This window comes from Dioscorea cayenensis, chromosome 12, assembly GCF_009730915.1.
Source record: "Dioscorea cayenensis subsp. rotundata cultivar TDr96_F1 chromosome 12, TDr96_F1_v2_PseudoChromosome.rev07_lg8_w22 25.fasta, whole genome shotgun sequence".
Lineage (NCBI taxonomy): Eukaryota > Viridiplantae > Streptophyta > Magnoliopsida > Dioscoreales > Dioscoreaceae > Dioscorea > Dioscorea cayenensis.
In genome coordinates, this window is record NC_052482.1 from 12,660,274 (window position 1) to 12,674,877 (window position 14,604).

The 14,604-nt window shown below is 37.7% G+C and overlaps 2 non-coding genes across 2 annotated transcripts; both read right to left on the minus strand.

Moving 5' to 3' along the window:
* Window positions 1-665: 665 nt before the first annotated feature.
* On the minus strand, window positions 666-772 carry LOC120274348. The gene has a single exon (XR_005540874.1). It is a non-coding gene; the product is annotated as a small nucleolar RNA R71 (small nucleolar RNA).
* A 10,828-nt stretch (window positions 773-11,600) lies between these two features.
* Window positions 11,601-11,707, minus strand: LOC120274276. The gene has a single exon (XR_005540806.1). It is a non-coding gene; the product is annotated as a small nucleolar RNA R71 (small nucleolar RNA).
* Window positions 11,708-14,604: the final 2,897 nt, after the last annotated feature.

Below are 14,604 nucleotides of genomic sequence, written 5' to 3' on the forward strand. Positions count from 1 at the left end.
TTTTCGCGCCGTTGCTGTTAAATAGGTGTTGTAAAATCGTTTGCACTTTACTATCTTAGCTATTGATCACTTGTTCTATTTTATACTTTCTTATTCTTCTATCGTTATGGTTTGTTTTTCTTTCTTTGATTGTAGCTCCAGATTATGACATAAGGCAAGCCTTCGACATTAGTTAAAGGTGATCCAAAAATTGGAAGAAGAACTTATAGACTGGGAAAGAAACCTGTACAAAAGCAAAAGCAGACAAGTAGAGATAGAAGTTGAAGGGTCTAATAATATGGCAGAACAACATGAGCAATAGAGGACACTCTCAAATTATGCAAGACCCGCAGTTCTTGGCACTCTGTCTAGTATTGTGTGGCTACCGATTACAGCTTAGAGTTTTGAACTCAAGAAAGGATTCATCTAGATGTTATAGCAATCGGCACAATTTAATGATTTGGCCAATGAGGATCCGAACAACCACATGGAGAATTTCTTGAAAGTGTCGACATGCTCAAGATTAATAGAGTCACGGATGATGCTATCAACTTGAGGGCCTTCTATTTTCCTTGAAAGGGAGAGCAAAGCAATGGCTACATTCATTACCTAGAGCATTGATCACTACTTGGGAAGGGATGGTAGAAGCTTTTCTTGCCCGATATTTTCCTCCCAAAAAATTTGCGAAGCTCAGGAATGAAATATTTTCCTTTGTACAAACTGAATTAGAGTCATTTTTTGAGACATGGGATAGGTTCAAGGATCTCCTACGAAAATTTCCTCAACATGGGTTTCCCGAGTGGATGATTATCCATGCTTTCAAGTAGGATCTCCTGCAAAAATGCTTTCTACAGCAAGAGGTACCTTAGGTAGTAAGACCCCCGAAGAAGGCCGATAGCTCATTGAAGAAATGGCTATGAACAGTTATCAGTGGAACACAGAACACAAGAAGAAGGTAGCCGGGCTCATGAGATTGATGCGGTTACATCATTGGTGGCCTAGGTTAAGTCCTTGAGAAAAAAGTTAGACATTCTAACTTCTCCTAGATTTGCGGCCGTGATGAGTTGCACTAGATGTAGGGGAGGGCATGCTTCATCTGATTACCCAATTTCTATTTGTGTTACATCTTTAGTGGAATAGGTGGATTTTGAAGGCAATGCAATGAGAGATCAAGGAAATCTATATGGCAATACCTATAATCCGGGGTGGAGGAGCCACCCAAACCTTTCTTGGAGTAATCAAGGGCAACAGAAGGCTATGAAACAACTGGGTTTCCAATAACAACAACAAGACCCAAACATCGAGAACAGAGTTTCAAGGTTCGAGAAAAGGATGATTGATTTGGAAAATCTTCGGATATAAGATTTCAGTCGGTTGAAGCCATACTTCGCAACCACACCGCATCATTGCACAACTTGGAGAATCAAGTCTGTCAAATTGAAAATCACTTTTGGATAGACCTCAAGGGAGTTTGCCTAGCAACACGGAGACAAATCCAAGGGAACATGCGAAGGTGATCACCTTGAAGAGTGGTCATGAAGTTGAGAGTCGGCTCCCTATTGAGAAAACAATGGTTGAGTCACCCAAGGAAGTGGAGGCTGAGAAGAGAGCTAAAGAGAAGGAGGTGGCATCCCCATCATACAAGACAAGTATCCCTTATCCTTCAAGGCTGAAGAATGACCAAAATGAAGAGTGATACAAGAAGTTATTGGATCTATTCAAGAAGTTGCACATGAACATCCCATTTGTGGTGGCGTCATCTCAAATGGCTCGCTATACAAAGTTTCTCAAAGACCTCTTGACCAACAAGAGGAAGTTGAAGGAGAGTGCATCTGTGATCTCAAATGCTTTATGCTCGGCGGTGTTGCAAAATAATATGGCAAACAAGAAGAAGGACCCAGTAGCTTCATCATTCCATGCAACATTGGTAACTTAGGTGAAGAAGAGGCATTGGTGGATTCAGGGGCTAGAATCAATGTCATACCTTATACATTCTTTAAAAAGCTAGTCTGGGAAGAGCCTAGGTCCACTCGGATGGCACTTCAATTGGACGGTGAATAAGTTTGACATCTGAGGGGCATCATTGAGGATGTACTTGTGAAAGTTGATAAGTACATCTTTCCTACAGACTTTCTGGTGTTAGATGTTGATGAAAATGTCAAGGTTCCATTGATAGTTTGGAGGCCATTCTTACGCACTTCCAAAGCTCTCATTGACATTAAGAGTTGGAGATGACAAGTTGACATATCGCCTTGTGATAAGTGCTTGAGTAAACATGTTTTTATATGTGTTTTACATACATTGAGCATCATTTTATATATGGTTTATGTCTCTTTTCGTGTATTGGGTGTTCTTTTGTGCAATTAGGTTGTAGATGTCGTGATGAGGTAAAAGAGAATAAGGATAGGCTAGAAAGGCATGATGTTGAGAGCTCTTGTGTAATTCGATGACTAAGACACAAGAGGAGTTCATGGACATCGGAATGTGTGCCACTTCGAAGCAAATTCAAGTTAATTCACTAGTTGAAGGGTACGAAGGTAGTCATATCCTGGTGTTTCTTCTTTTTGTGTAGAATGTAAGAACTCTTAAAGATGTGTCGATGAAGAAAAGTCTTCTAGCCTACCACATGATCGTGTGCCCGATTATGTGGCCTCAAGAGGAAGAATATTTTGACCGCGATGAAGGAAAACGCTGTAGCAAAATGATGTAAAAGTTTTTACTATAGCAGTAATGTAACAAAAATTATTGTTCATGCGGCCGTGGGGAAATTCCTACAGCCCACGCTGGCGAGTGATGGCAAGTGACAGTCGCGGGTTTGAGCTATAAATAGGTCATTTGCCCTATTTTTTGGGGAGGAGGTCTTTGCCAATTTGGGAGGAGTTCTTCACCAACTTTGATAGGTTCCTTCGCTGTCATAGCACTTGGGGAGCCATTGGTGACCTAGCTTTGTAGAGGAACCCTTCCAGACGTGGAGCTACCCATCGAGGCCAATCCTCACGAATTCGAGGGGGTTTTATCTATGGGTTGTATTGTTTTTCATTGTGTTCATCATTGGTTTGTAACTTGGCCCATGGAGGGCTAAACATTAGTAGGTATTTGGGCATGTGAACCATAGGATCTTTGATTTTGTATTGATTTGCTCTATGTTCCCAGTTAATCCGAGTTGATTTGAGTTTTACGCTTGTGATTTCATTGCTTGCATGTGCTGTTGATCTTTGTGATTGATTTGCATTGCTTGATCTATTATATTGATGTGAGAGGTCTCCATTAGAGTTAGAAATTCAAGGTTAAAGAGGATTGAGAGGGTGAGCCATGAGGTCTCCATTGAGTGTTTCCTATCTCCGTATTCCTTATTCGCTTTGCAACCATATTTGATGTGAGGATTGAGATTACTCAATTTCTCCACCGGAGCCTTGTAGGGGGTTAGGGATCCTTCACTAGGAAATAGGGTTGGATCTATATTTCGGAATTGGTCTCAATCTTAGGTATCTCTAGAGTTTAGTGCGGTCATATGGGGTGTAAGGTGTTGAGATTGTGTGATTTCTCTGCTAGAACCTTGTAGGGGACTAGGACCGGTTGTTCTTGGATTACCTTGACTCAATAGACTTGGTTTAGGAGCATTTACCGAACTTTGAGCCTCATGAGAGATCCTAGGGGGAGCATCGCCCGAATACCGCATCTTTAGTGATTGAGAACTCCTCTACTACTTTTCTTGTCCATTTACTTGTTTGTTAATTAATTCTTGAAATCAGTTCATTCCACCATATTTATTGAATCTGACTAGATAAATGAGAAGTGGTTAATACTAATACTTCCATTCCCTTTGGATTCGACTACCCACTCACCGTGGTAATTATTACTTCGACACCCGTGCACTTGCAGTTTACATGCATATTTGAACGTGTCACCTTGGTGAAGCCATAAGAAATTCTCTTGATTTTGATGATACTTTATATTGCCTTGACACCACTAATGAGTCAATTGATGATTATGTGTAGGAAATGTTGTGTCCATACACATTGGAGGGGTGGCTAGATCAAGAAGTGGAGAATGAAGACATTTTGTCACTTAGTCTAGAGAACAAGGTGCAACCTACACCGGGAGTCATGAATAGGATGATATAAAAGCTCAAGAGATGAAGGAGACGTCACAAGAAATGCCCCAATGCAAATTGAATTTCTAGAGATTCACATGGGCGTGTGGAAATTCCACACGCTTGTGTGGATGCCCGATTTCATCCAATTTGGGGATTCATCTTTCCATCCATTCTTCATCTTTTCCCCATCTTAGGATGTGCCCGTGGCTAGGGTTTAGATTGGCTTTGGCAAGGTTTTTGGAGTGGTTCTAGGTCTTCAACACCATGTTCCTTCACAAGAGAGTTATTTGGGGAGCTTTCATTGGCATCAATTAGGCGAGGTGTGGCCGAGGCTTGACGAGGGAACCTTTGAAGAAGACGAGGCTACTCCACAAGACCATCAACACGAATACCAAGGGGGGTTTATTCATGGATTGCATATCTTTACTTTTGATTTAATTATTGATTGTATTGTGCTCCATGAAGAATAAAACCCCTAGAGGGTACTTGGAGTTGTAAATCCTGGGATGTTATTGTTTCATTGACCTTTTATTATGCTTTCTCTAATTGATGTCTTTAATTGAGTTCCAATCTTGAATGCTTGTTGAATTGAGTTTGCCTTAGAGTGACACTAAGGTTGAGAATCCGTCTTGGTAACCTTTGTGGATCGGTGACACACTATGAGTGTTAGACAATACTAGATTGGAGAGGGTTGAGAGGTTGAGTCGAGAGGTAGCAAAATGTCCCCTTTCAACTCCGGTGTGATTTATCCTACCTCCATGTTCCAAGGGTTTTTTTCGATCACAATAGAGTGAAGTGCTAAGAGTTGAACTCCGCTGGGGCTTAGTTGCGCGAGCAACAGAGTAAAGCATTGATGTAATCCTTAGTATTTGGGCCTTAATTGTGACTAGTGGTCTTTCGCCTGGACCAAATGGTTAGATCTATATTAGGGAATATGGTTTATGACTTGGAGTCCTTAAAGCTTTATGGAACTTTGCACAGCGTGAGGTGTTGAGACTGAGTGATTTCTCCACCGGGACATAGTGTAGAGTTAGTCACATTTGACCTTACGTTTGGGACCGTGTATTTAAGGATGTCCACGACTCATGAAGCATCAATTAGGAGATTTGTATGTTTTCTTTTTAGGATGTCTCTAATTTTCAAATCAAAATCCTAATCCTATTTCTTTATTTTTGCAATGTCACATATTTTTCAGTTTTTAATCAAAAACCCTGATCCAATGTTTTTCTTTATGCAAGGTCTCCTATTTTTTAATCAAAAAATTAATCCTATATTTTCCTATAAAAATTAATCCTACGATTGAAAAATAGGAGACATTCCTTATAGAAAGCATATTATTAGGATTTTTAATTCAAAATGTTAAAGTAGTAGACATTCCGAAAAGAAGGATAGGATTATTGTTTTCATTGAAAATAGATGACGTTCTGAAAAAAAAATAGGATTATGGTTTTGATTCAAAACCAAAAAGTAGGAGACATTTCGGAAAGAAAACATAGAATTATGCTATTGATTCAAAAATAGAAGACATTCCGAAAAACATAGGATTATGGTTTTGATTGAAACATAGTAGACATTAGGAAAAGAAAACATACGATTAGTGTTTCCATTCAAAAATAGGAGACAATTTGGAAAGAAAACATTGGATTAGGATTTTCGTTAAAAACCGAAAAGTAGGAGACATTACAATAAGAAAACATAGAATTTTCTTATTGATTGAAAATAGGAGACATTACAAAAATTAAAAAAAAAGATTATCATTTTGATTGAAAAATAGAAGACGTTAGGAAATGAAAAATATATGATTAGTTATTTGATTCAAAAATATGAGACATTCCCAAAAGAAAACATATGAATAGGGTTTTTGATTCAAAACTGAAAAATTTTAGACATTCTGAAAGGAAAACACTTTTTTTAGGGTTTTGATTGAAACAAAGCCGACATTTTGAAAAGAAAATATAGGATTAAGGTTTTGTTGTGAAATAGAAAAATAGGAGACATTTTGAATAGAAAATATAGGATTAAGGGTTTGATTCAAAACAAGAAAGTTGGTCACATTACGGAATAAAAAAAGATTAGGGTTTTTGATTGAAAAATAGGAGACATTCCGAAAAGGGAACATAGATTATGGTTTTAATTGAAAATTAGGAGACATTCCGAAAACAAAAAATAAGAATAGGTATTTATTCTAAAATAGCAGACAGTCCCAAAAGAAAACATAGCACTAGAGTTTTATTCAAAAATAGGAGGCCTTCCAAAACAAACATACGATTAGGGTCTTGATAAAAACATATGACTCTCCGAAAAGAAAAACATACGATTATGGTTATCATTAAAAAATAAGAGACATTCCACAAAAAAACATTGGATTATAGTTTTTATACAAAAATGTCAAACTTGGAAAAAATAAAACACAGCATTAGGGTTTTCATTCAAAACTGAAAAATAGGAGACATTTGGAAAAGAAAACATAAGATTAGGGGTTCGATCCAAAACCAATAAATAGGAGACATTCCAAAAAGAAAACATAGGATTAGGGTTTTTTTCAAAAATAGGAGACATTCTGAAAAGAATAAATAATGTTAATGTTTTGATTCAAAATAAAAAAATAGGACATATTTTGAAAATAAAGCATAGCATTAGGGTTTTGATTCAAAACAAAAAAAATAAGAGACATTCCGAAAAGAAAACATAGGATTAGGGTTTTCATTGAAAATTAGGAGACATTTCAACAATGAAATATAGGATATTGATTTTGATAAAAAAAATATGAGACATTTCACAAAGAAAATGTATAAGATTAAAGTTTTGATTCAAAATTAAAAAAAAAATGGTAGACATTCTGAAAAGAAAATATAGTATTATTGTTTTGATTGAAAAATATGAGACATTCTAAAAAAAATGACATAGGATTAGGGTTTTGATTGAAAAAAGAGGAGCCATTCCAAAAAGAAAAGATATGATTAGAAGTTTGATTCAAAAATAGGAGATAATCAGAAAAAAATAACATAAGATTAGGGTTTTGATTCAAAACTGAAAACATAGGATTAGGTTTTTAATTGAAAACCAAAAAATAGGAGATATCCCGAAAAGAAAACATAAGATTATGATTTTGATTGAAAAATATGATACATTACAAAAGGTAAACATAGGAGACATTCAGAAAGGAAGACATAGGATTAGGGTTTTGATTGAAAAATAATAGATATCCTGAATAGAAAACATAGGAATTGGGTTACAATTCAAAAATAAGAGACATTTTAAAAAAAAACATAGGATTAGGATTTTGATTCAAAACATAAAACAAAGGATTATGTTTTTGATTGTAAACCGAAAAATAGTAGATATTCCGAAAAGAAAACATAGGATTATGGTTTTGATTGAAAAATAGGATACATTAAAAAAGGTAAACATAGGATTAGAGTTTTAATTAAAAAATAAGAGACATTCCGATACGTAGAGATATGATTAGGGTTTTGATTGGAAAATACCAGACATTAGGAAAATAAAATATAGGATTAGAGTTATAATTCAAAAATAGGAGACATTCTAAAAAGAAAACATAAGATTAGGGTTTTGATTAAAAAATGAGACATTAAGAAAAGAAAGCATATAATTTGTGTTTTTGTTTAAAACCAAAAAATGGGAGGCATTGCGAAAAGAAAACATTGGATTAGAGTTTTGATTCAAAACCATAAATGTAGGAGACATTATGAGAAAAAAAATATAGAATTGCGGTTTTGATTGAAAAATAGGATTGTTGTTATGAATCAAAACCGAAAAATAGTAGACATACAAAAAAGATACATAGGATTAGTCTTTAGATTCACAATCGATAAATAGGAGACATTACGAAAAGAAAACATAGGATTAGTGTTTTGATTAAAAAATATAAGATATTCCGTAAAGAAAAACATAGTAATAGGTTCTTGATTCAAAACTAAAAAATAAGCGACATTCTGAAAGGAATACATAGGTTTAGGAATGTGATAATAAAGTAGGAGACCTTACAAAAATAAAAACATTAGATTAGGGTTTTGAGTTAAAACCGAAAAGTAGGAGACATTCTGAAAAGAAAACATAGGATTGGAGTTTTAATTCAAAAATAGAAGACACTCCTAAAAGGAAACAAAGGATTATGGTTCTGATTAAAAAATAGGAGCATTACAAAACAAAAACATAGGACTAGGGTTTTGATTACAAACTGAAAAGTAGAATACATTATAAAAAGAAAATATAGGATTAGGGTTTTGATTGAAAAATAGGAGACATTCCGAAAAGAAAGAATAGGATTTGAGTTTTGATTCAAAACCTATAAATACTATATATTCTGAAAAGAAAACATAAGATTAGGGTTTTTATTGAAAAATGAGACATTAGGAAAAGAAATGTAGGATTAGCGGTTTGATTCAAACTTGAAAACTAGAAATCATTCCAAAAAGAATACATAAGATTAGGGTTTTATTTATAAAAATAGGAGATATTCCGAAAAGAAAACATAGGATTATGGTTTTGATTCAAAAATTGGAGAGATTCCAAAAAAAAACATAATATAAGGTATTTTGTTTCAAAATTGAAAATAGGAGACATTATAAAAATAAAACATAGAACAAAGGTTTTGATAGAAATACTAGGAGACATTCCAAAAAGAAAACATCGGATTATTGTTTTGAGTGAAAAATAGGAGAGATTCCGAAAAATAAAAACTTAGGATTAGGGTTTTTCCTCAAAACATAAAAAAATAGGAGACATTCTGAAAAGAAAATATAGAATTAGGGTTTTGATTCAAAAAGAGCAGAGATTCCCAGAAGAAAACATAGGATTAGGATTCTCATTAAAAATTGAAAAATAATAGAAATTTCAAAAAGAAAACATAGGAGTATGGTTTTTATTAAAAAATATGAGACTTCAAAAAAAAAATAAGATTAGCGTTTTAATTCAAAAATAGGTGACATTCCGAAATCAAAACGTAGGATTAGGGTTTTGATTTAGACCAATAAATAGGAGAGATTCCGGAAAGAAAATATAGGATTAGGTTTTTGATTTAAAAATAGGAATGATGAGTGCTTGTGTGATACGAATACGAAGTGTTCTTTCCTTATGATGAGCATTACTTTTATCGGGCTTTAACGCTAATATGTGTATATTTATGTTACTTTTATGCAGATATGGTTGTGAGGCCGAATATTAGAGAAAGAAGTCAATGTGGTTCGTAAATACACCAATTGGAGGAAATCTTGAGAAGGGTCAAACGCGAAGACATAAGTCGGGTTCAAGATGCAAGAATGTGTGCCAACCTCCTTGTACTCAAGTTAGCACTATGATTTGGAGGGGCACAAGGGCAGTCACAATCAAGCATTCTGCCTTGTGCATGTATAGCAAGATCTCCACTAACGTGTCCGTTATTGAAGAAGCAAAGCGATTCACAACTCAAACGTGTGCCCATTTGCATTACCTCGATGAAAGCATGGATTCGGGAGAGTTTCAGGTTGGTACTGTAGTAGTGTACTGTAGCAAAATATTGTAGCATTCCAATATAGCATGTGCTGTTCACAGCCAGCTGAAACGGAGCAAAACAGAGAATCCACATGGGCGTGTGGAAATTCCACACTCCCGTGTAGAAAATCCACAGGGGCGCTCACATGGGCGTGTAGATTTCCGATTCCAGCCCTATTTAATGCCGATTTTAGACCGAATTTCAGAATCTTTGTTCCATCGTTTCCCCAACTTGAGAGAGGGCGGCGGCTAGGATTTTGAGAGGTGTTAGGTAGGGATTAGGAGAGGTTCTACAACTCCGACCTCGCACTTCGTTTGGAAGAAGGTTAGTGGTAGAGCTTTCGTCGGCACCGATCCGGCGAGGTGTATCTTAGGCCGGACAAAGGGACTCTTGGACGAGTAGAGGACTCTCCACAAGACCATCGCCACGACTATCGAGTGGTTTTCTATGGATTCTTTGGTTTTACATTTGATTTCATTGAATGTAGTTAGCTCCATGGAGAGCTAAACCCCTAGTGGGTACTTGGGTATTTGTGAAACTTAGGATGTATTCGTTTCATTGAACCTCTTTATTATGCTTTCAATTAATTGATGTTTTATTTTGAGTTCCAATCTTGAATTCTTGATTGTATGAAAACTCTCTTAGAGTGACACTAGAGTTGAGAGTTCTTGTTGGTAACTCTTGTGAGTGAGTGACACACCATGAGAGTTAGAAAAAGATAGATTTTAGAGGGTTAAGAGGGTGAGTCGAGAGGTAGCGGAGTCCTCAAGTTCTTTGTGGTCATAGTAGAGTGAATGGGCTAAGGGATGACCTTTCGATGGGGCTTAGTTGCGGGTGCAACGGAGTGAAGCGTTGAACTGATTTTAGCACCTTAGGCTTAATTGTGCCTAGGGACCTTTCACCTAGACCAAAGGGTTAGGTCTACATCTAGGAAGAGGATTTATCACTTGGATTCTGTAGAACTCATTGTAATTTTATACGAGGTTATTCAATTTTTCCTCCGGTACATGTATAGAGTTAGGCAGATTGACCTTAGCTTTGGGACATTGTATTTAAGGATCTCCACGACACATTATTCCATCTGTTAGAAAGTGTAATAGAGGGTTCTTGCACTTGAAACGATTGTCCTAGGTGGAACAATATCCGGGTACCCCATTTATATCGATTGCCTTACCTTCTCCTTTACTTGTGCTCTCTCTCTCTTGTTATTTTACTTTTGTTATTTCACATCTTCTCACACATATCACTATTCATCTTTCACTTAGTTAAGAACAATTTAAGTGTTTTTATTTCTTACTCCCTGTTGATACAATACCCCACTCACCTGGGATTTATTACTTCGACACTCGTGCACTTGCGGTTTACAAGCATATTTGGTCATCATAAGTTTTTGGCACCATTGCCGAGGAGTAGGAGTTTAGAGATACTTTGTACTTTGTTTTCTTAGCTATTCACTCATTCATTCTAGTTCATTTCTTCTTATTTTATCAACGTTCTGATTTTCTTTTTCTTTCCTTTTGGTGCAGCTTCAGGTTATGACCGGAGGGAAACCCTCAAGATTAATTGAAGGAGATCCTAAGCTTGAACATACACTTAGAAGAAAAGGGAAAGAACCTGTGCAAGAACCGTCTAATCTAGCTGATTTGGAAGTAGAAGAATCTGAAAACATGTCAGAAAAGAATGAGCAACAGTGGACATTATCCGATTATACCAGACATTCAGTATTGGGGACACAATCAGGTATTGTGCGTCCCCCGATTATAGCAGCAATCCACATGTTGCAGCAATCCGCACAGTTTAATAGTTTAGCCAGTGAGGATCCAAACAGTCATATAGAGAACTTTCTCGAGGTGTGATATGCTTAAGATAAATGGGGTGCCGGATGATGCCATCAAGTTGAGAGCCTTCCCATTTTCATTAAAGGGGAGAACAAAGTGGTGGCTACACTCATTACCTAGAGCATCGATTACCACATGGGAGAAGATGGTAGAAGCTTTTTTGGCCCGTTATTTCCCTCCCGGACAATCTACAATGCTTAGGAATGAGATCTCATCCTTTGTACAGTCGAAATTGGGGTCTCTATTTGAGACTTGGGAAAGGTTCAAGAAGCTCCTAAGAAAGTGCCCGCGACACGGATTCCCAGAGTGGATGATTATTCAGACTTTTTACAATGGGTTGAATCCGAGTACAAGGTAACTCTTGGATGCGGTAGCAGGAGGTACCTTAGGTAGCAAGACCGCCGGTGAAGCCCGTCAACTAACTAAAGAAATTGGGTTAAATAGCTACCAATGGAATGCTAGGGAGAAGAAAAAGGTTGCCGGGCTCCATGAGATAGATGAAGTAACTTCATTGGCTACTCAAGTGGGATAATTAAGTAAGAAGTTTGATCTCCTAACTTTGAATAGAGTGGCGGCCGTGACTACTTGCACCGGGTGTGGTCTAGGACATGCTCCTTCCGATTGCCCGATCTCTATTTGTGATGCTTCTTCGGTTGAGAATGTCGATTTTGTGGGTAATGCAATGAAGAACCAAGGGAATCCATATAGCAACACATACAATCCCGGTTGGAAGAATCATCCTGATAAGTGCTTGTGTGATATGAATGCGAAGCATTCTTTCCTTATGTTGAGCATTACTTTTCTTGGGTTTTTACATTAATATGTGTGTTTTTATGTTACTTTTATGCAGGTAGGGTTGTGAAACCAATTATGAAGGAAAGAAGCCAATGTGGATCACAATGCACCGATTTTGGAGGAAATCTTGCTAAGGTTCAAACGCGAAGATATAAGTCGGGTGCGAGATGCTAGAGTGTGTGCAAACCTCCCCGAATTTGAGTTTGCACAACCATTTGGAGAGGCACAAGGGCAGTCACACTCAAACATTCCGACTTATGCACATAGAACAAGATCTCCACCAACTTATCCGTCATTAAAGAAGCAAAGCAATCCACAGCATAAACGTGTGCCCATTTATGTTACCTCGATGAAAAGTGGATTTGGGAGTATTTTTGGCATAGTACTATAGCAGTTACTGTTCACAAACGGCCGAAAATGACAGTTTTAGAGAATCCACACTGGCGTGTGGAAATTACCCACGCCCGTGTGGAAATTCCGCACGGGCACGTGAAGCATCCATGCCCGTGTAGTCGCTTGATTCCAGCCCTATTTATAGCCGAATCAGCCACGATTTTGGTATTCTTTTCTCCATCTTTTTCCCAACTTGAGAGAGGGCTTCGGCTAGGGTTTTGAGGGTATTGGCCAAGGTTTTGGAGAGGTTCTATGGCTCCGACATCATGATTCCTTAGGAAGAAGGTTGGTAGGGGAGCTTCCGTCGAGGCGTATCCTATACCGGACGAGGGAATCCTTGGACGACGAGTAGAGGACTTTCCACAAGACCATCGACACGACTATCGAGGGGGTTTCTTTATGGATTCATTGCTTTTATATTCTATTTCTTTGATTGTACTTAGCTCCATGGAGAGCTAAACCTCTAATGGGTACTCGGGTATTGTGAACCCTAGGATGTATTTGTTTCTTTGAACCTTTTTGTTATGCTTTCAATAAATTTATGTTTATTGTGAGTTCCAACCTTGAATGCTTGATTGTATGAACATTTCCCCTAGAGTGACAGTAGGGTTGAGAGTTCTTGTTGGTAACCTTGTGAGTGAGTGACATACCACGAGCGTTAGATAAAGCTAGGTTGGAGAGGGTTGAGATGGTGAGTCGAGAGGTACAGGAGTGTCCCCTTTCCCCTCCGGTGTGATAGATTCTACCTCCATTCCTCGAGTTCTTTGCGGCCATAATAGAGTGAATGGTCTAAGGTATGAACTTCCGCTGGGGCTTAGTTGCGCGTGCAACGGAGTGAAGCGTTGAGGTGATCTTAGCATCTAGGGCTTAATTGTGGTTAGGGACCTTTGACCTGGACCAGAGGGTTAGGTCTATAATTAGGAAGAGATTTATCACTTGGAATCCCTAGAGCTCATTGCAACTCTATGCGAGTGCGAGGTGTTGAGATTGTTCGATTTCTCCTCCGGGACATGTATAGAGTTAGGCATAGTTGACCTTAGATTTGGGACTATGTAATTAAGGATTTCCACGACTCACCATTGCATTGATTAGGAAGCATAATAGAGGGTTCTTGCATTTGAAACAATTACCCTAGGTGGAGCATTATTCGGGTACGCCATCTTTATCGATTGCCTTACCCCTTTCTTTACTTTAGCTCTCTTACTTGTTACTTTTACTGTTGAGAATTGAATCATTGTCACACTCATTATTATTGATCTTTTACATAGCTAAGAATCGAATTAAGTATTTTTATTCCCTACTACCTGTGGATTCGATACCCGCTCACTCGGGATTATTACTTCGACAAACCCGTGCACTTGCGGGATATACGCAAGGGGACCTTGTCACATCCATATTTTTCGAGGAGCAACCAAGGTCCACAAAAGGCCATGGGACCACCCGGTTTCCAACAACAACAAGCCCAAACATGGAAAACCGAGTTTTAGGTTTGGAGACCTGAATGACCGATTTGGAGAAGGCCTTGACTAGGTTTATGCAATAGTCAGATACAAGGTTTCAATCAGTCGAGGCTACACTTCGCAACCACACTGCTTCTTTGCACAATCTTGAAAATCAAGTGGAGCAGATTGCAAAGTCTCTATCAGAAAGGCCACAAGGAAGCTTGCCGAGTAATACCGAGACAAATCCTAGAGAGCATGTGAAAGCGATCACTTTAAGAAATGGTCGAGAGGTTGAAGGTAGGCTTCATAGTGAAAAGCCCAATGAACACGCACCCGAGGTCATAGAGGTTGAAGAGGGAACAAGAAAAAAGAAGGAGGTGGCATCTCCATCTTTCAAGCCAAGAATCCCTTATCCCTCTAGATTGAAGAATGACTAAGGGGATGAACAATACAAGAAGTTCCTGAGTTTGTTCAAGCAACTTCATATCAATATTTCTTTTATTGAGGCTTTGGCTCAAATGCCTAAGTATGTGAAATTCTTGAAATACTTGTTGACTAACAAGAGGA